Source organism: Sciurus carolinensis, chromosome 10 (assembly GCF_902686445.1).
Source record: "Sciurus carolinensis chromosome 10, mSciCar1.2, whole genome shotgun sequence".
NCBI lineage: Eukaryota > Metazoa > Chordata > Mammalia > Rodentia > Sciuridae > Sciurus > Sciurus carolinensis.
The window spans coordinates 30,046,131-30,066,759 of record NC_062222.1 but is presented as its reverse complement, the minus strand read 5'-3'; the positions used below and the strand labels follow the sequence as shown (position 1 = coordinate 30,066,759).

The window sequence follows — 20,629 nt, the reverse complement described above, 5'->3', positions numbered from 1 at the left end:
ATGTCAACCCAGATCTAAAACTCAAACTCTTGTACTTTATTTCCCCCAGCAGATCGCCACACTTGCACAAGCCTCTTGTGTTTAAAGTAATATACTGAAAGCTTTGGTGAGAAAGGGAGAATTATGATTTAGAACTTCAAAGTTAGGTATGAAAATTATATATTTTTCTCCCAAACGGTTATATTTTGGTCACTTTTTTCCTCAGTGTATTACCTAAAATAAGTTCCTTTTCAAGTGTTTGAATTACCTGCCATCCTTGCAAGACTGAGGTTGTATTTCCCTGCAGCTTCTTCAACCCTATGCAGCACAGAATTCTGTGTACCTTCCTCTTTATGTCATCCTTCCTGATGGTACATTAGTCCAAACTAGCACTGCCATGCATAGTGAATGAGCTCCTGCAATCTGGTGTGTACAGACACATAACCATTATTATGCTCAAGAAGTTAGCAATTGCAATTGAAAATAAATGTCACATTATAAGGCATGGATTAGCCCATCTTATTGGAAAGTTCAGAGGTAGGCAAGCTTCAAAGTTGGTTTATATATTGATGTCATAAAGGAGAGTGTCCTTCACAATCTGCTTCATGCCACAGCTGACTCAGCTTGCCATGACTGTAGGAAAGCTTTGACATTTCCCCATGTCATTGGTGGGAAATAAGGCTTAATTTCTGTGACCATTGAACAGCATCAATTACTTAAACCTCAATTACTGGAACCGTGGCAAAATGAGTAGGATTACCCTCTTGGCTTATCTCCAGTCAGGCTAGAGAGAGGAACCATCCCATTCAAACTGAATGTGTACCACACATTGGAAGAAGGGTATTAACAAGTAATGGGAAGACTCTCACTGTCCACGAGAAGAGGGAGTCCTCATTAGCAGGGCTAGCAGCCTAACATCACATACAATGAGGAACTACTACTAGAGAGACTTAAAAGTTTCAACAGGTCTCTTAAGTACTGCACAGTATACATGACTTACTTCTCCCCACAGCAGGTGGTAAATGTGATGAAAAATGATTGATCCACCATGAGCTGTTCATGCTCTTATTTCCATTGGCCTCATCACTTTGTTCGACTTGATAAATAGCCCCATTTCCTCACTTCAACCCCATGACTCTACAGAGCAATCGTGCATTTCCAACTCGGCTACTGTTACCTGCTTTGGCCATAAGAGAGCCTCTGAGCCCCATGATCCCCCAACCCTGCTTTCCACTCATACCTCCAGACTCCTACACCCATGAGCAGTTCTTTGTACACTGGAATCCAGTAGGATGCATATATACAGAAAGCACATTTCTATATAATAATTCTCATTGTAATCATAACTTTTTCCTAACCAAGGAAATATATTTGGCTTATTATTCATTTCCTTAGTTCTAGCTACCATTGACTTGACATATGTTCTGTTACTATATCAGAATTTTTTTTTCAATTGGGGGTATTTTTATTTGTTTTTGCAATGCTGGAGATCAAACTATGTCATTTAGGCAACTGATCTACCAGAGCTACAACTCCAGCCCATACTAGACATGTTTTTAATCTTATTAAATATTCACAACAAGATCATGTTTTATAGCCAGTTCACAGGTTAGGAAACTGAAGCTCAGGTGAAATAACATGTTTAAATCATTTACAACCACAGTAGAATACAACCTGGCTCACCCCCACCTCTTTCCTGAGGAAGATATACATGAAGGGAATGAGAGATGCAAATTACTTTATTATTTAGCTGAAGTTGAGAACCCTAAATCCATTTCAGAAACCTAGGAAACTGGGTGGACCACAAGGAAGTTTTCTTCCCTACATTAGAGCCACTAAAGGCACAGAAGGTCTCCTTCCCTCCAAACCCAGACTCATCTTGGGTCTTGTCTCTAGTGAAAAGAATAACCAGACACAGGGGGAAAGGACACATTCCTCAGCATTCCTATTAGAAAAAAGGCCACCCACTGATGTTTTCCAGGCTAATGTGAAAAAAAAAATAAATGGAAGCAAGAACTGGATACATTTAAGACCAGACTTACAGAAGAAAAGAAACTACATCTGTGTGATTGATTCAGCAAACACCAGCCTCAGAAACAAAATACAAACCAACCAAAAACAAGTACCCCCACCAGAGTCTAGTATTTTCATCCTACTTCTCCTTTTAAGAAATGGAATTTCTTGCCCTAAATCCTCTAGCATTTTGGGGAGGTTGGGGGGGCTGGTATTCAGAGTAGAGAAAATTCCCTCTTTACATAAACATCACAGATACCAATTAAAACTGGAAATGTTTGTTGATAACTCATTTTTTATTACTTGCAACACAGTGTAGGGTTATAAGAAAAATTCCTAGGATGTGTAGTTAGTGTGAAAATGTAATCATGTGTTATTCCAGTATAAATCCTATTGCATACATTATAATATGGACACATTTCAGGAATGATATAATATTCAATAAAATTTAAACAGAAACCAGATGTCTAAAATCAATGCCTCCTGACAGAGTACCAACATGGAATAAATCCCTAATGGTTTAAAATACATAAGGAATAAATACTAAAAAGATAAGCAGCTTTATTTGGATATAACTTAAAATTTCACATTTATTGCAAATTCTCCTTTGAAAGCTCACATTTACTGTCTGCTCTGCATATGTTACTGATATGTATCTACACTATTTTTATAACCAATAACAGAAAATTCTATTTCATTCATCTTCCATACAGTGACACTTTCCTTTTCATTTCTTCTGTAATACCTGCAAATGTCACAAATAAAAATAGACTATAAGAGAATTTGAAGAAAAACTCCCATTATATAAATGTAATTTACATAAAAATGAAGATTCTCATATGGAAAGAGCTACAAAGTCTTTGTTAAATTGTTTTTCCTCCACTGGAAATACAAACTGAAATGGAAGAAAATATTATCTGTTTCTCCTCCTTTCTTTGCTATTTAAGAGTATGTTGGTATTAAAGATGAAAAATCCAATGTTTTTCTTCTCATTGGAAGGGGAAGTCAATGACAAGCTTCTCTGAACATAGAATTATAAGGCAAGCAGTTACACTCAGCTGTACAGTATCAAATGCTCCACTTGGTAAGATCCAAAACAATACCATTTGGATACTTAGAAAGAAAGAAAGAAGAAAGAAAGAAAGAAAGAAAGAAGAAAGAAAGAAAGAAAGAAAGAAAGAAAGAAAGAAAGAGAGAGAAAAAGAGAAAAAGAAAGAGAGAAAGAAAGAAAGAGAGAGGGAGGGAGGGGGAAGGAAGAAAAGGAAAGACTTTCAAGTAAGAGTCTTGTCAGCAGATTACATGGTTCACTTATATTCTACTTCCAGTAGATCACTGTTAACCATTTCAGAATATAGCTCTGTATAGAGTGTGACATCAGGAAAATGGCAAAATACAAATTTCCAGTGCCCATTCCCACTCAAACACCAATTTAACAACCATTCATATATGAAAATACCTAAAAGAGTTAAAGAATTCAGACAAGAGATTAAGCATTTGAGTATTCAAAGTTCTGGGAAAACAAATAAATAAATTGAAGACCTAACCAATAATTAGATGCCCATCAAATCTATCCTTCAGAAATAAAGAAGATATAAATAAAGACTTTCCAAGAAAAACAAAACCTGAAGCATTTCCTTACCACTGCAACTGTTTCAAAAGAAATACTAAAGGAAGTTCTTCAAACAAAAGGTTGCTAACATGAAACATAAGAAAGTATAGAATTCACTGTAAAAGTAAGATTATCCTAGTACTGTAATAGTGGTATATAAATCACTTTCTGCTTTAGTATAAAAGTTAAAAGTATAAAAGTTTTATGGTTATTATTAAAGATAACTGCAGTTATAATAACTTATTAATAGATACACAATATACAAAGATGGCAATTGTGATATCAATAACATAAAATGAGGAAGGAGAAGGAGTTAAAGTGTAGTGTTCATGAATGTGATTAAAATTAAGTTTTAATCACTTTAAAAGACTGTTATAACTATAATATGTTCAATATAAGTTTCATGATAATCACAAAAACTTGTCATAGATATACAAGAGAAAGAGAAAGAGATCAAAGCATTGTTATGAAAATTATTAAAGCACACAGGAAGACAGCAACAAAGGAACTGCAAAACAGACGGAAAATAATTAACCCAATGACAAGACTAAGTTCATATCTATCAATAATTACTTTAAATGTGAATGGATTAAATTTTCCATTCAAAATACAGAGTGAGTGGATGGACCAAAAATAATATCCAACTATGCAACCTGTCAGAGATTCACTTTAGCTTTCAGAACACACATAAGATAAAAGTAAAAGGATGGAAAAAATTATTCTATGCAAACGGTAACTAAAAGAGGTTGCCTTTTGGGGTGCTCGTAATGTTTGGTAGCTACACTGATATAAAACAAAATAGACTTTAACATAAAAACTGTTCAAAGAGACAAAAGATGTCATTCTGTAATAAGGGATTAATCCATCAATGATAAAATTATAAATATGTATAAAACAAATACTGTAGCATCTAAATATATAAATCAAATAATAGATTTGAAGGAAGAGATAGACATTAGCACAATAATATTAAGAGACTTCAATTTCCATTCAATATCCATTTTCATTCAATTTCCATTTTCCATAATACACAGATCATCCAGATATAAAGTCATTAAGGAAACACTGAACTTGAACCACATTTAGACCAAACGAACCTGAAAGATATACAAAACATTCCATCTAATAACAGTAGACTACACATACTTCTCAAATGCACATGAAATAGTCACAAGGATAGGCAATATATTAGGAAACAAAAAAACTCAACAAATTCAACAGGATTAAATTCATATCAAGTATCATTTCTGATCATAATGGCATAAAATTAGAAGTAGACAAGATGAGGGAAACTGGAATATTCAGTAATATGTGGAAATTAAACCACAGGCTCTTGAATAAGCAATAGGATAAAGAAGAAATCAAAAAGAAAGTTTCTAAAAATCTGAGACAAATGAAAATGGAAACACACACATTAATAATATGGGAAGCAGCAAAAGCAGTACAAAGAGTAAAATTTAAAGTCAGCAGTTACAAAGAGAAAATATCCCCCACAGCCTAACATTACACCTCAAGAAACTATAAAAAGGATAAGCCCAGAGTTAGCAAAAGTGAGGAAGAAATGAACATCACAGCAAAAATAAATGAAATAAAGTCTAGAAAAGCAATAGAAAATATCAATGAAATTAATACAAATTACGTTTGTCTTTTGTTTTTTGTTCTTTGTATGTTTTTAAATGTTAATGAACCTTTATTTTATTCATTTATTTATATGCGGTGCTGAGAATCGACAAAAAAACCAATAACCAAACCTTAGTTTCACTAAGGAAAAAAGAGAAGACTCAAAGAGTATTATAAATGAAAAAGGAGGCAATACCACTGATACCATAGAAATACAAAGAAGACTACTCTCACCACTTTTATTCAACACAGTACTTGAAGTCTTACCCAGAGCAATTAGGTGAGAGAACAGAGCTAGAGGCATCACAGTACCTGATTTCAAAATCTACTACAAAGCTACAATAATCAAAGTATCAAGGCCCTTTCATAAAAACACACGGAACAATGGAAGAGAAAAGAGAACCTTGAAATAAACCCATATATTTAATTGACCTTTGACAAAGTTGCCAATAAACAACAATAGGGAAAGGATAGTCCCTTTATAAAGAGAGCTGGGAAAACTGGATAGCCATGTGCAGAAACATGAAACAGGGCATTTATTCCACATTATGTACAAAAAGAAACGCAAAGTGAATTAAAGACTTGAACATAAGACATGAAACTGTACAACTACTAGGGGGAAAAAAGCAGAGGAAAACCTTATTGACATTGTTCTGAGCAATAAACTTTTAGATATGATCCCAAATCTCAGGCAACAAAAGCAAAAATAGACAAATGGGATTGCATTGATATAAAAAGCATTTTCATCAGCAAAGTTGAGATAATCTAAGGAATAGGAGAAAATATTCGCAAAACACATCTCTGGTCAGGGGTTCATATCCAATATACAAAAAGCTCACAATAGCTCAAAGGCAATAAAACAAACAGCCTGACCATTAAAAAGGGGGTGGGTGAAGAGTAAAGGACCTGAATGGATAGTTCTCAAAAGAATATCTATAAATGGACAACAAATATATTAACAATGTTTAACATCACTAGCCATTGGGAAAATGCAAATCAAAACCATACGAAATATTACCTCACATCAGTTAGTATGGCTACTAATAGAAAAGAAAAATAGCAAATGTCAGTGAGGATGTGGAGAAAAAGGAATTCATTGGTGGGAATGTAAATTGGTACAGCTATTATAAAAATCAGTACAAAGTTTCCTTAACAAATCAAAACCAGAACTTCTCTATGATGCAATAATTCCACTTCTGTGTCCTTTACTAAAGGAAAAGAAATTATCATGTCAAAGAAATATATCCTCTTCCCTGTTCAGAGTAGCATTATTCACAATAGAAAGATTACTGAATTTGCCTACATGTCCTTCAACAGATACATGGAGAAAGAAAAAGTGATAAATGTGTGTGTATGCTTATGGGTACATATACACACGTATAATGGGATATCACTCAGGCATAAGACAGAAGGAAATCTGCCACTGGTGACAACACGTGAGGACATTATCCTAAGTGAAATAAGCCAGATACAGAAAGGTAAGTACTGCATGATCTAACTTATGTATGGAATCTAAGGATGTCAAACTCATAGACGTGAAAAGCAGAAAGTGGTTTTCATAGACTAGGGAGTAGGGAAAATTGGAAAGATGTTGATCAAAGTGTACGAAGTTTTAGTTATGCAAGACAAATTAAGTTCTGAAGGGCGAATGTTCAGCATTGTAACTATAATCAATAATACTGTATTTTATACTTGAAATTTGTGAAAAGACTGTGTTGTATCTTCAATGCTCTCACTACAAAAAAGTAAGATGGTAACTGTCAGGTAACTGATATGGCAATTAGCTTAAGTTGTCATTTTTTCTCAATTTATATTTATATCAAAATTTCACATTATACACTTTAAATATATGCAAGTTTTATTTATCAATCAATACAGCTGGGGTGGTGAAAAAGCTATGTATCAGTTGGATGTAGTTTCTCTTCACTTTTCCTTCAACCCTCTTCATACATAAATGTTCTCATATCGATTATCTATTGATTTTTTTTCTATGTGGTTCTGAAACCTTATTGTGCCCAGTGGAGATCTTTACATTCTACTATAAAATTTGTCCAACATTTTCACACCGTGAAAATATCAGAGTTAGGGTAACATAACGTAAACATACACAGAAAGTTTATCATCAAAGGCCCTTAGGATCAATAGCTACGGATGATAAAGCAATCAGAACTGAGAAAAAGGAATAGATGAACTTCAGCACACAAAAGCCTCAACTGATCCCACTGGGAACTCTGGAGCTAGGATAGCTCTTGAGGTTAACCTCAAATTGAGGCAAGGAATCAAGTCTCATATTCCCAGACATTAGATTCAGGCTGCCTAGGGAGGGGGGTGGAGTGTGGCTTTGGGCCAGGCTGCTGTTTTCAGCCAAGAGCAATTTTTAGAGAACATTGAGCTGCCAGCATCTCGGGAGCTGTGGGATTAAGCATTGAGGGTTGGTTTAGGACCAGGGAAATAGTCCAGGTATTTAATATCCAGTAATGACCGTCAGATGAGGTCCCCAATGAATGGCAGCCAGACGTAGGAAGCTATTTGGATCTACTCCCTCACTAAGGCGCATCCTTTCCTGCAGAGGGGACATGGGCATTGCCCATGAAGCTCTGTGTCCTTAAAATGATTTTTAAAGACAAATTTACAAATTTGATGATTGATAACAAAGAATATTTAAATTCAGTCAGAATAAAAATATAAATGAGAAACCTTTTGATTTTCGGTGATGTTCTTCTAAAACAAGCAACTGGGAAAGACATTCATTTAGAAAAGACAAGTGAAATAATTATCTAAATGAAAGTAAATGTAAGCCATTTCACAATGACAGTCTCCATTTTCCACAGTGTATCAGCTACCCTTTCTGAAGCAACAAATCAAACATTTCACTCTTAGAGAAATATGTTCGTTACCAGTCTAGATTTACAGACTGTGATTTCCCACCCTCTGAGTTTCAAGTTGAACTGAAACACTGAAGAGATATTTTGAACCAGCTCTGATTTGTTTCCATTGAATTCTCTAATGGTGAAGTGTTTTCTTCTCTATGCCATTAAGGATGCTGTTAGCTGATAGGCGCTGTGGCAACAAGGACTAACTAGGACCCTGTATTTTAAAGAATACTGCAAAGTAAGAGGATGTAGCTGTTGAAATGTCACTGGCTTTTAATATTATTTATAATTTAGAAATAATAGTGATAAAAGTTCCTGTTTGCAGAAAAACCTTTTAAAATATTATTTACCAAATAGCAAATATTGGAATAAGCATGTTTAAATGTCCTATTTGTGTTTTTCAATTTTCAGAGTAAATGAGTTATTTTCAGTGATACAATATTTTTTTCATGATTTAGAAATTCAATCAAGTGCATAATTTTCAAAATCCCATACAAGTCCTAGAAGGCCCTTCACTTATATTTGTCATTAGTGGGCACCATAGGAACATAGAGCAGATGTTCAAGTGCACAGTCATGGGCAAAAGGCAGTGCCAGAGAAGCCACTTAATGAGAAAAACCTAACTTGAATACCTGTGTAACATCAAGGGGAATAGTTTCTATAGATCATCTTCCACAAAAGGCAGTGTTGCTGTTTCATTTGGTGCTTCTCAAACAAGCCTTTGGGCACTTCTTGGAGAAAAATAGAATGTCGTAGAAATAAAAATGGAATCTATCTAATCTTACTTAAAGAGCCATTAGAAGTTAATGTCATGGAACAATTGTAAAACAGAGCATATCAAAGTGAAAGTTTCCTAACACCCCCATTATTTCAATTTTTATAGCATTGCTGTGGGTGAGGACATTGTTAATCTGAGGACAGAGTGGGCCACTAAATTCCTCTTTCATGAGTTTTGCAATGACCTGACTAGCATGTTATAAATTGTGAATGATAAACAATTGGAAAACCAGAAAAGCAACAGAACAAACACAGATGTGATACAATTTATGTGATTTTGAGCAGGTCACATCTCTCTGAGACTCAGTTTCCTCTTCTCTAAAAAGTTAAAACCATGTATTAGGACACTTGTAAGAACCATGCATAATATATGAAAAATGTTTAACACATCTTAAGCTGTCAATTGCCTTTAGACAGTTATTACCACTAGAGTTATCTATCCCTGAGTCAGTAGTACAACCTCAAATATCGTGGTGGCCCAAGAAGCAAATGCTATCCTTAGGAGATCATGGAAACTAGAAGGAGTGCTGGAATTGGACTTTACAAAAATGTTGTTTTCCATGTATCCCATGTTGTCCAGGCACAAAGTGTGTTAAATTTCTCTGAGCAGAAATTCTTCCAATTAACATCTAATAATCCTATGTAGAGGCTTTACTGTGTTAGTTATGGATGTGTGCACTCACATATCCCACTAGAAAAGAACTCATTGAAAATATACAGAAGAAAATTTAAATTATCGCTGCATACCACCAGCAAGATATGGACAATGCTAACTTAAATTTAATTCCAGGTCAACCTTTGAATCTATCATTCTACATTAAATAACCAAACCTTAAACTTAGAGATTATTCACTGATCTTTTCATTTAATGTTTTTTTAGCATGTTCAAACCATGCTACTGATGCTATTTAAATGTTTTTCTTACATGACCAGACAGTAATTCATTAAGCAATTTTCACATGGTTTATATTTAAATTGCTTATAATTTCCTCACTAAAAGTTCTGCCGCAAATATCTTACACACACATGCAAAGATGAAGATGACTAGAGGAGGGGAAGAGGAAGAAGGAGGAGACGAGGAGGGGGAACAAAGAAAAGAAACAAAAAGAACTTGTTGCAGAGTGCAGTCAGCTGAAGGTTCCAGCTGCAGTGCCTTCAAGATCCATCTTCAGCTGAAGAGCTCAAACCACAGTGCAGATCTGACAAGTCCAGACAAGCCAGCAGGGAACTGTGGAGCAAAGATTGCTCATGAGAGGATGTGTTGAGCAGAAGTGCCAGGACCAGAAGACCCACTATGCTGAGTTACCAGTGGCAGCTCTTCAGGCAGAGTCTGGCCTTGGTTGACTCCACCTCAATGCCTGTTCTCTATTGGACCCCAAGTGTCATAACTATCCACTTACCAGTTTCTTCCTTTAGCTGGGCACACCAGTTACTGCCACTCTATGAGCAGGAGCTGATACTTTCTGGTTCAGGATCAGGGAAAGCCAGCCTGTTATAGCATTTCCTACCTACACTTCGGTTATCCATCTACATGCACATTTTCTTAGCGTAAAAATCTAGACTCCAAGAGTCCAGGGATGTACATTTCTTATTGAAGGAAGATTTTAGATAATAGCATCAATAATAACACTTACCTGGATACAAGATATACTTTCCTAAGTAATGGAGACATGGTAGTTTTAATCTAAGTAAATTCAATTATATACATTGTGTAGAAAAAGTGAGAACGAACAGTTTAAATAAACTGGGAATTCTCCTGCCATTCTACAAAATAAATTTGTACCTATGAGTGTTTGAAGCAATCAAACCTGAAACAGTAACTACATGTTCCATAAAACTGCAGAAGGAATGCATGAATAATTTTAAGTTTCCTTTCCAGTGGAAAGCTTTGTCCAGACTTCCAGATGAGTGGGTTGAGTTGATTTCTTTCAAGGAAAAGATTAAGAGATTGAAAAATTAATTACAAAGCTCTCAGAACTGATAAAAGTCAGGGAGAATGTAGAGGAACAAAAAGAACCTGTAAGTTAGAACTGCATAGTGTAAAACTCTCAAGTGACTTAATTTCTGAGTATGATCCTTTTATAAACCATATGCTGTCAATTGTGTTATGTGTTAAACATTTCCAGGTACATTGGATGGCACAGAGTTGTATACACAAAAGCATGAATTTTGTCTTTGAAGGGTAAATTCATGGAATTTTCAAAATTATTGTAAGCATATATTATGTTTACTTTATATTCTAATATTACAATCTAATCCCCATGCCAGATGCAAGCCATGGCTGTTTAATATCATGACAATGTCAGAGGGCATAAGAAGGAAGCTAAGTAGAATTGATGTCTGTAAAATTTGATAAAAGGACACCCCAGTGACTCTTGTAAAAATTCTGCACAATAAAGGGAAAAGGAAAGGAAATTTATTGAGCATCTCCTCAGGCTAAAATCTGACAGATATCATCTTATTTAATCCTTACCAAACCCTATTAGATAAACATCATATCCTAACTTTTTAGATGAAAGACCCAAGATTCAGAAATGTGGCATAAGTTCCTTGATGTCACAGTACTAACGAGTGAAACAAAATTTGTGAGACCACAGTCACTAAAGCAAATAAGCAAAGGGACCTATAAGCTCTGCAATGCCATTGCTCTCCATTTTGAGTTAATCCTGCAAGTTCTTTGCAAAAGCACTTCCAGGAGGGGCATAGCAAGATTCTGAAGAGGGGTTCTATTTTGAACCAGGAGTACCCACCCTTCCATAGGAATAGCCTTTCTATCCTTTGATCACACAAGGACAGGAATCTTTCCATACAAGGATATATTTTATGTTTTTCCAAGGACAAGTTATTCCCCATAATCTTTGCACTTTTTTTTTTTTTTTTTTTGGTGGTGCTGGGAATCGAACCTATGGCCTTGTACTTGCAAGGCACTTTACCAACTCAGCTATCTCCCCAGCATCTTTGAGCTTTTTAAGGAGCCTACCAGTGTGAATCTAGTAAGACTATTTGAACCATTTGTCATAGCCATTTCTAGAATGTATATTCTTATAAATGCTAACTAAAACTCTGTGTGGAAAACTGATAAGGGCGTGGCCAAGTCCTGGGGAGAGTGGGGAAGACACTGGACAAAGCCAAAATCAAGCAGGGCATGTCAAAGATAGAAAGCAGCAAAAGAATTACCCAGAACCAACTGAGCCCCCACACAACAAGCAATCCGGACCAATTATCTGGACAGTGGAAATAAAGAGGTCAAGAGGTGCTCATAGAAACAGAGGGCTTTTACCTGATGCTCTCCAAGTTTCCCAAAGTCCATCAGTCAGGAAACACTGAGAGGCACTGCTGACATCTTGGACAGAGTGAGACTGTTCTATAATGTACTTTGGAGCCAGGGAGATCTAAGCTCCAGCCTTCCAACATCATTCACCAACTGAATAACCTGGTGAGGCTTACTGTATGTGTCAGAGCCTCCATATTTTCATGAAAATGGCAACAATGCACCAACTTTGCCAAGTTATTACCAAACAAATAATACAGGCATACAAATAGCTACCAAGTAAGCCCTCAGCATATACTAGTTGTCTCATTTGCTTATTTTCTTTTGCATCTCTCCTTTGCACTCTCTAGGAGTTACAAAGACGTTTCACTTGTTTAGCTGATAAAACCCAGTTTCCTAAGAGCTCTCAGCTTTGGACAGGAGAGCTGTGACTTAAGGACTCTCTGAGGGGTGCCTGACTGTTAACTGAGGACAGGACTTTCTCTTAAGTTTTATACGGGTAATGGTCTCTTCTTATCCTGAAACAAATTCATCCCTAAAAACATCTGAAGAAAAATATTCTTTTTCACTATAGTCCATGTATAGTGTTCTTCATAAATTTAAAGACAGCATTGATAAATTTGCCAAATTCAATCACAGTCAAAATATGTTATGGAAAGTCATAAACACTGTAAAACATAGAAAAGTGCACTAACTGATGCATTTAGTGAAATAAAAATTGCTGTTTCTTGTGTCAAATAACACTTGGATGGCTAAGTAGTTCAAATTTTCCAGTTAGCACAGCAGATGGACATTAGAAATTGGCAAGAAAATGAAATAATGAACCTGGACTCTCTCAATTATAAGCATCTAAATGTAAAGGTTTTCTTCTATCCACCCAGGATGTGCTTTCATTTTGTCAGTAATGCATTGCTGGTCATTAATCCAAATCTGGATTTGCAATAAAAACTCGCCCCACCAAGGGAGTTTTATTGATGTAAAGATGCAAACACTTGAAATAAAAATATGAAAAGTGGCTGTGAAATAACTAGAATACCCAACCCTGCTGACTTCTGGCAGCTGTCTGGAAAATTTACAATTGGAATTGGAACAGAACAGAAGTAAAAGAAAATGGACTACTGGGAAAATTTATTACTAAAGGCAGCACTTAAATGGTGTAATACGTGTCCTGAGTGGAACTCATGGAGGGAATACCAATGGCAGAAGATGCAATGTCTGGGAGGACACAGAAATCTTGATCCCCTGAAGCATAAAGGCAGATGATTAGCAATATGAACAGGTGTTAAAGAAATGGCAGCACATTAGTGGGCAGGTCATCTCCAAATCACTCAACTTGGAGGGGTAACTGAAATGGGATCTACACAACAGAATGACCAAACTCTTATCGCTTCACTGAAACAGACTAAACAGCAACAAGCAGAAGGAGTTCTGCAATCCTTCCCTCCCTCATTCCTTCCTTTCACCAGCCTGCAGGGTTCAGAGAATGACAGACATGTCCCACCTTCCCTTGACCTTTTCTGCCATTGGTTTTATGGCTAATATCCCCTTTCCAGAAGGCAGCCCAGTTCCATTTTCTTGAATTATCTCTTCAGTCCACAGTCTTAGGGGAACAGTAAACCTTATTTCTGTGAGTCTTTCCGTAAGGGAAAAAAAATCCCCTATGTAAAGACATATGTACCAGAAAAGTGCATTACAACCTTGATTACAGAGGCAAAAGCTAAAAATAAAAGAAACAGTCATCCGTGGGACAATAAATAAATAGATTATGGTTTATCCATGACATGAACTGCTAGTCAGCATTTTAAAAGAGTAAGTTCAATCCATAATAGTTAACTTGAAAAATTTTCCATAACATATTAACTTTAAATTGCAATATACAGAGATGCATATGTAATGAATTCCTTCTTGGTAAAATAATGAGTTTTTAAATGCCTTTTAATGTGTGTTTATATGTAATCCTATGCATTGAGGATGGTATGGAGGATATATATATATATATATATATATATATATATATCATTTAAGTACAATTTATAGTATGTGATATGTAAACATAAAATGTTAATGATAGATATCTCAGGTGTTAGGGCTTTAGATTAATTACATTTTCTTCCTTATGTTTTAAAATATTTTTGAATTGTACAATATTTTTAAATTTGTAAAAATTATGACATTTTAATTATAAAGTTTTTAAGTTTTTACAGTAAGTTACCAAGCCACCAGTAATACTTGCCTCACTGATCCTGAGGTTATAAGGTCCTGAATACTAGGATCATGTCCACATTTCCCTCCCACAAGAATATGTGAGCAACAATAGTAATGCTGGTACTGATTTTGCTACTGGACATCTGACTATAATATCATGCTACCTCCTACACACCCTACTTAAACTTTATTTACTGAATTTCACCATAGAAGACAATATATTAAATAAATTTTATGCAAATGCCATACACAAAACCAAAAGGCATCATGCACAGGGCAATCTTTTTTTCCAGACTTCGTTGGTCCTAACTCAAAATTCTACCTAGAGTAGGCAGCAGATCTATATCCTAGAACCCTTACCCAGAATAGAAGAGGAATGTGTACAAGCGGTAGGGCCAAGATAATGACCATCTCCTGTGTTTTAGTCTATAGATCTGAGGACCTCTGCTAGACATGCTCAATCCAACAAGACTGATGAATAACACAGGACCAGATGGCAGAAAAATTCCCCTTATTTTGCTCCAATAGAACAAGTTAAACATAAGGAAAACAAACACTTTTTGTAAATATTAAAAATGAATTTTAGATTTTTGTAAATATTATGTAGGTCATGAAGTTCATCCATACCCTTTAGACTCATTAAGCCAAATAGATTCCCAATGACCAAGTCTCCTGGAGCTGGGTTTCCATGGATTTGCAATGACCAATGAATCCCAAGCAGTAGCATTTGAAATAAGGAGGAGTTTACCAGTCAGAAATGACTGCACCTCCTCCACCCATGGCCAGGTGCAAATAGCCACAGACTTCATAGCCTCCAAGATGGTCCAATCCTTAGTAATTAACAAATTAAATTACATGGGCTGCTTTATATCTTTTATTAACACTTTGCATACATCATCTGTCTAAAATATTCACTGAGTATTTGACTATTTTCTAAGTATTTAATCCTCAAAACAACTTTATTTTACAGATGAGGAAACTGAAGCAAACATTTTAAAACTTGCCTAAGAAAAACAATTGATTCTTAAGTCAGAACTTGTTGTCTTGTGTCCTCTTTGCAAGATTATCTAGAATATAAGTCCCATGAGGACAGGGATATTTTTGTTATGTTCATCCTGTATCCCCAGGATGTCCCAGTGACTGGGACACCTGCCGGTATGTGAAAGGCATTCAGTGAATATCTTTTATATAGATGAATGACTCCATCCACTGGAGTATTCTCCTTTATATTCTAGTCAAAATCAAAGAAAGGTTATCAACATAGGATGCATAGAGCCTATCAAAGCAATAGCATAGATTAAACTAATTATTCTTATTACAAATGCTTTAAATATTTCCCAGAGATTAAAAAACAGCACAGCAAAAAAATGTAACTACACATTCATTTTAACAAGACCTTTTATCTGTTCTTCTTGTGCACATATCTTTATAATAATTTTCATAATGGAAAACTGCAGGGAGTCCCATGGCAACAGGGCCTCTGCTTTGACAAGAAGAAACACATTTTCCATCATTTTGTGATTCAATTTACCCATGAAGCAGGGACAAGAAACTACAGGAAGAAATTAAAAGGAAAATGTAGGAAGACAAGAGAAATCATTCACTCAGTGAATCATTAATATTTTCTAGGAGAATGAAGTTAATAAATTGGTAGGCAGATCTCCTATTCTCTTGCTGCCTCCCACAGTTTATTCACTGTCCTCCCTATTCTCTCCCCAAACACCTAGACACTCCCCTCATCCCTGGCAACTCTCAATGACACCCACCAGCAGTGCTGCTATTCACTACGTGCAACACTTAGCCACATGCCTGCAGTCTCCTTTGGCTTCTCTGAGTTTCCCAATTCCCTTCCTGTCTCTGATACTGCTTTCCTTCCCAGCCTGCTCTGTGCTCTCTAAACACCATTATCCTCCCAGGTTCCATAGCAGTTCTCTGTATCTGGATACCCCAGTGCCCACTAGGGATCTTGTCACTAACCCTCTTCCCTTCATAAACCTGGACCTCCAGACTCACTCAGTTCTCTGCAGGGTCAAAATATCTGACAGGGAAAGTATATCAGAGACCACAGGCTGTGGAAAGTGGGAGAGGGAAAGAACTGAGATAAGCCCACTGTCTTTGTGATTTAATGAATCCTTGGTGATGTGCAAGAGAACATTTTTATCAAGCGTCAAAAGAAGCCATGTTAGGAAGGTATGTATGGTCAATTCAGCCAAGAAGAAAAAAATACGCACTTAACTTCTAATCTTTCCATATTTTGATATTACCCTTTTTATGCAACCTTTTTTATTCCACTTCACATTGACACATAATCTCAGTCTCATATTTTCCTACCTTCCCTACTGCCAGATCCTATTCCATTCATTCTCCAAGGTTCAGCTTAAGTTTTATTCTCCCTTCTCCTGCTCTCATCTTCTTAGACCCTTCCGAATTTCTGACTTTACTGGGTCATAAGGAAAAACTTCTTAATACACCCTACTCCATTCCTTTTGTTGTAAACTGAATCTAATTTAATATGGTCATACATGATTTTCAGGATAGGTAATTTTTTTAGGATAGATAAATTTTGCAGGTAAACATGCCTCTCAAAAAATGATGTGGCTGAGAGTTAACTTCTATTCCACAATCTCTCCACTGGACTATAATAAAATCAAGTCTCAAATCAAATTCAGTCACATAAATATATTTAACATATATATTAGCAACTAGATGCACAACTCTTCACATAATCCACTTGCAACTTCATGAATTTCAGTTTTTTGAGTTTATAGTGTTTCAATTACCACCATATATAAAGTGTTTATTCAAGATAACAATAGCATTCAACAGACAGGGTTCTGTTTCCTTCCAGTTGGCATCAGGAAGGTAGAGTCCTTTGACTAAAGACATCCAGGATGATTAAGGATTAAGTCCTGGATGCTCCTGGTCTTCCAAGAGTATAAAGGTAGAGAGTGTCCCTATTATGAATACCAACTTACAAAATTTGAATGCCCTAAATTGCATCAGTGAGAGCACATTTCTCCTGATTACTAGGCGAGCGCCCTCCAAGAGAAGCCAAGGCTTCAGGCCTAGAGAGCACATTTCTGACACTGTTATTAGGCAAACCATCTAATGCTGAATTGCTTTCTTTTGTTTAAAAAACAGACAGATAGCACTTAATATGTGGCAGATACTGCCATGCACATATTAATTCACTTAATCCTCATAGCAGTCTACAAAGTAGGCACAAATATCATAACCATTTTCAGATTCAGAAACTGACATGCAGGTAGATTTCTGATATAACTAGTAAATAGTAAGACCAGGATTCAAAATGAAGCAGTGTGGTTCTACAGTTCATGATTTTCATGAGTCACCTACCCCTCTAGATCACAGAAGCCCATAGAAGTTGCCTTTGGAATACAGACTTCCCAGTTAGAATGCTAGCTGACCCAACTAGAATACTAGAAACATATGGGTTGTAGCTTAACCTGACTAATAATGGAAGTCATGCTGCTCCAGGCTCCGTATTAAAGTATTTAAAGTAAATAACTAAGACAACACTAGCTAATTCTGTTCTTTGTTATCATATCCATGAAAAATGCTGGTTATAAAAAATAAATAAATACTGGTTATTACAAGTCCCCATTTGCTAATTATTTAGGCTTGTAGCTCTTTTTTTCAACACTGGGGATTAAACCCAAGAATGTTCTGCCACTGAACCACCTTCTTATTTTATTTTGAGTTAGGGTCTCACTTAGTTTCCCAGGCTGGCCTCAAACTTTCAATTCTTCTACCTCAGTCTCCAAAGTAGTTAGAATTACAGATGTGAGTGACTGCACCTAGCCAGCTTATAGATCTTTATTCTCCAACTCTACTATCTGTGCCTTGAGCTGGTAATCATTCAGGCATTTCTCTGGTATATGTGGAATTAGAGCGTCTCAACCAAAAGAGTTGGAGATCAACTAGACTAATTTCCCTTCTGAAATTTACAGTTATTACTGGTATTATCATTGTCAGATGATCATGTAACTTGCTTGAACGCTACCAATTTTGGGAATACTTCATCTCTTGGGAGACTTTCCTGTTGGTAGACATTTTTGACAGAAAGTTCTTCCTTACGTGAAGTTAGGATTTGTTTTTCTCAAAACATTCACTAAATTGATTGTAGTTCTCTATTACCATTAAAGAATAAAAGAGCTGTGCCTGCCACAAAATACTAACAAAGTCATGATGTTTCCTAATTTTGTGTGCTGCCCTTATGAAGAATATGGTTCAATAGGATGGGTTATAAGACTCATTAAACTCACAAACACAGGAGTCAGAAGGTCAATGAAGACTATTGTGTTCAGAAACGGCTTCAGTAGAAGCAATACCACAATGATCAGGTTAATAAAAGATAATTCTGTTGGTAGATGAATTGAACTAGTATTAGTAAACAAACTAATTAAACATTACTTTTTAAATATAATTTTATTTATCAGAGTATCTGTTTCCTATTTCTGATTGATCGTAGCTCAAGACCCAGCTGTGAAAATACCCCAAATGGGGCAAATTGCTAATTTTTTGGTAATTTGTTACAGAAACACAGAATCAGCAACTCTTGTGTGACAGTTTCTTACTTCCAAGTCTGCCCCCAGTGAGCTGCTGATTTTGAATTGGGAGTTACTGATTACTAAGTGACTCATAGAGATCAAGGCTGTGGTACATAACTGGGCAATGTGTGGATAACAAATTACAGATTTGTCCAAGTAAGATAACTCCAGTCTTCCCAATGGTAGTAAGAAAAAATATAGAAGGAATATAACTAATAGGAATGCTCAGGCAGTACTTCACAAGGGCAAACAGGCCTTTTAATTCATATTCACTCAGCATCCTTTTATGTATAGAGATTCATAGGAGTTGTGACACTCCTCAAATCAAACATTAGTCAAAAGATTTAATACTATACTAAAATTCAGAATTCTGGTTGAAACAGTAAATCTAGAATCAAAAATGAAAAAAAGATGTTGCTCTGTACACTTAATATCTATTCAGTTCACTATATATAATTTGTATCTCAATAAAAATAAACTTTAGTAATAGCTAGAAAGATGACTGAACCAGCTATAAAAACCAATAGTAAATGGGAAAAATAATTATTCCATGGAGAACCTCCTCTTTGCCTGACCTTGGAGTCACTGAGTTCTATGCATCGTCTTACTTACTGCTATCTCCAATAAGTTAGAATCTGCATTTTTCAGATAAAGAATTTAAGTCTCAGAGAAATAACTTACCCTCATGGAAGAGTCAAGACACCAATCTAAGTCTTGATCACTCAAAAATCTATATTCTTTTGGTTATTAGTTTTTCCCAAATTGTGCTATAGATACCACTGGCAATAGGTGAGAAAATTTCTGGCATATACTGATAGACAATTCTACATTTAAAAGAAAGATACAAAAATTCCTTAAAAATAAAGTTTTTAAAAGTTGCTTAATTATGGGCTGGGGTTTTAGCTCAGTGATAGAGCACTTGCCTAGCATGTGTGAGGTCCTGGGTTCCATCCTCAGCACCACACAAAGACAAATAAAAAAAGGTATTGTGTCCATCTACAACTAAAAATAAATATTTTTTTAAAAGTTGCTCAACTTAGAGAAAAATATGAAATATTACAAATAATAATACAATTGTCTTACAGAATTGTCATCACATGGTGCCATGGCAACAAAAATAACTAAAATGGCAGCATGGAAATGTCTGAGATTGGAGAAACTTAGAATGACAGTATGATGCCTCCCCACAGGTAATAGTTAACATCTCGGTCAACAGCTCAAACTAAGCCTGAACTGCTTTCCACAAATATTCTACACTTACTACAGAAAGCAATTCCAGAGGAACACCATCAAAAAGATGGCCAAGTAGGAATGCAGAATGCCCATTCCTAATCCTTGTTCCTCCAGAGGAATAGTGGTTTGGCAGCCGTCCACAGAAAAACTGCCTCTGTGTGCACTTCAGGATCCAGGTAGGAGGTTTCCACACCCCAGTAGATACCAAGATGAGGAAAGCCACTTGGAGAACACAGGGCTGTGCCTTGGTACCAGGCCCACTGACATGGACCTAGCTGCAGACAAGAAGCAGCCCCATTCCTCTGTAGCCTGCTTTCCTACAGTCCTGTCTTCAGCCCTGCTGCCCATAGACATGACAAGAGCCATGCCCATCCATACCCCAGTAGCAGTCTCAACAACTGCATGTCTATTTACAAACTAAAAGCATCCCCATCGCTGAGCTCTGATCAGACTCAACCAAAGTCCCAAAATTGGTTCA

General features: G+C 36.0%; 1 protein-coding gene across 7 annotated transcripts in view; it reads right to left on the bottom strand.

Moving 5' to 3' along the window:
• The window catches only part of Npy2r (neuropeptide Y receptor Y2), a 322,146-nt gene extending 311,833 nt beyond the window's left edge, over positions 1-10,313 (bottom strand). For 2 of the 7 annotated variants that reach the window (XM_047567558.1, XM_047567567.1), the window contains exon 1: positions 10,272-10,311. The gene's annotated coding sequence lies outside the window, so the exon portion shown is untranslated. Of the gene's footprint in view, positions 1-10,271 lie in introns of all 7 variants that reach the window. The other 5 variants (XM_047567560.1, XM_047567564.1, XM_047567563.1 and 2 more) reach the window with 5 other exon arrangements.
• Between the last annotated feature and the right edge of the window lie 10,316 nt (positions 10,314-20,629).